Here is a 2,742-nt window from a genome sequence, read left to right on the forward strand (position 1 = left end):
CATTAAATTCCAGTGAAATATATTTATGTTTGTGGTTGTAATGTGACAAAATATGGAAAAGTTCAAGGGGTATGAATACTTTTGCAAACCACTGTAGACTAAGGCTTTTGTTTTATTGTACAACAATAAAAGGTTTCTGTGTGGGAGTAGCTCGACCTGAGATCAGCAGCAGTTCAGAATTGGACTGTCAGGAGGGAGTGGGTGTGAGGAAGAATATTTTTAATGGGTTTAAGTCTAAAAGCAACCTCATCAGTCTGTGGATTCCTTTTTTATTTTTCCAAATGGTGGAAGAGAAACCTCAGGTAAATTGTTTTCAACTGCAGAGAAAAGGACTAATAATAGGGGCCTCCTCAGTTCTTGGCACATTTCTCCCCCTGCTTGCAGCTTTCAGAGACACTTTTAACAATGGCAGCTACAATATCCACACATAAACTGAGCACACTTTGATAAGCAGAGTAAAGCTAACCTTTCAGTAGCCTAGTAACAAGCCAAAGTCATTTAAATGCAACTTAAATTGATCTCGCAGTGGCTTGCTCAAACAGGGCGGACAAAAGCAGCCGCAGCGTGATGCTCCATTTTGATCTGATTTCCATGCTGGGTTTGTCTCCCCTTATAGAAGTTTTGATTTAAAATATATTCACGATTTACTCTTGAAATCCATTTATTCATTTATTTTCTTTACCCACTTTTCCTTTCCAGCTCACACAGAGCTGGTGCCTTTCACTTAGCAGTCACTGTGCAAAGTGTCAGGTCTGATCACAAGTCCAACACAGGGCTACAAACAAAACAACAATTTAAGGACAATTTAGAGCTACCAGTTAACCCAGTTACCAGGCCTCCCTTGTAAAAGAGGTCTGTGAATTCAATGGGATTTCCCTGGTTAAATAAAGGTAAATAACCTAACAGAAACTGATAGGGAAAACCCAAATTCAGGGTGAGAACATGCAAACTTCACTCAGAGAGAGGTGATCCTGCAAGTTTCTCAGAGGTGACAGCGCTACTGCATCTGCCTTACTTTTAAAATATGTGACAATTCTTTTTTTACTTGCAAGGCAGCATGTTCACATGAAACAAACCTTTATAAATTCATGCACATTATGTTGATATAAGCAGTGAGGCAGGAAATCTTGTGACTTCTATGGAATGAGGAACTTGGACTCCAAAGGTAAATTAAATCTGACACATCATCCAGGAAGTAAACTCCATCCATTCGAGGCAACAGGTCCAGTGGGGAAGCCCCGTCATCCCTCTCCCCTGCAAAACTCTCCCCCTCCCTTTTGGGAATCCCAAGTCCAGAGAGGATACATAATCTTTCCAGCGAGGTTTAGTTCTGCCCCAGAGTTCTTCTCTTTGGGTCGTGGCCAGAAACAGCAGAGAGCTCTTGCTTACGGGGACCAGATATCTTTTGAAAGGGACGGCAGGACACAGCACTCCCAACAACATTCCTCAGGGAGCACGATTGAAAAAAACTTGGTCCAAATCCACAAAACACATCTGGACTAAACAATCAAACTCCCACGATGTCCATCTGGTCCACTGATGACCTGACGGATTGATAATCAGTCAAAATCTATAATCCCCTAATTTATGTCTTTGAGGACATTATTGTGATTTATGTGGACAGTTTAAAAAATAAATCAAAACGTTTTTTGCCGTTGCCAACTAAAGGTGGTTGTGACTTAAAAGGAAATGTTTCTTATAGAGGTGCTTTTTTATTGTCCTTTCAGGATTCAGAGACACCTCACCTCAGAGTATTTAAAAATCATTCAATGGTAAACAACTGCTAAAGAAATACATGAAGTTGTTTTAAAACTGGGACGAGTGCAATGGAACTTAAAATGATAACTATAAGTAGAAAATAAAAACATAACTTTATGTATAAATGAAAGTACTAGATTGACTTGTATCATTGGTCAAATGTGGTGACACTCCATAATAACCATTGCTTTGAGCTCCCTCTTGAAAACTTTTCTTTACTGAGAGAGCAAGAGTTTACGTCACAAAATGAGGCTGAAATGAAAATTCAGGGATTTTAATCCCAATCATCAATGCAGAGTGAAATATAAATCTGTAAAGTCAAACCTTGACAACATGCTGAACTCTTCACATAATGATAATAAAATAAAAACATACCATATAACTTTATCAGTATCAGTAAAGTTTCACTTCTGTTTTTCACACAAAAAGTTTTCTTCCATTTCTCCAAAACCAGGAGCAGATTTTCAAACCAGCCACAAACTTCACAGGTTGGAACAGGGTTCACTTCTCTTATTTTAACATTCACGGTTCATGACACTCTTTTTTTATCCACAGAAAATCAAACCAGATTGTGTCAGATACATATTTAGAACAGAGAAAGACTTTATTTCCACCCATCAGATCTGTTCCTCAAATCTGCTTATATCTGGATACAAATGATTATTCAGTCTATATATTTTGTTATATTCTTTTCATGAATGTAATTTAAGTAATCAATAAGTTAATAAATATATTTAAAAAAATAATATAAGTAATAGAAAAATTTATTATCACTGAAAGAAAAGTGTTAACTGGACACTTCTTACACAGAGCTGTTAGTCCATGGCGCCCTCTAGTGGTTAAAACATAAATTACATCTGCGTTAGAGGATATTGTTAAAGAGCCAAAAGATCCATCCATCCATCCATTTTCTTCCGCCTATCCGGGGTCGGGTCGCGGGGGCAGCAGCTTCAGAAGGGAGGCCCAGACCTCCCTCTCCCCAGC

The sequence above is a fragment of the Austrofundulus limnaeus genome, unplaced genomic scaffold (genome assembly GCF_001266775.1).
Source record: "Austrofundulus limnaeus strain Quisiro unplaced genomic scaffold, Austrofundulus_limnaeus-1.0 Scaffold454, whole genome shotgun sequence".
NCBI lineage: Eukaryota > Metazoa > Chordata > Actinopteri > Cyprinodontiformes > Rivulidae > Austrofundulus > Austrofundulus limnaeus.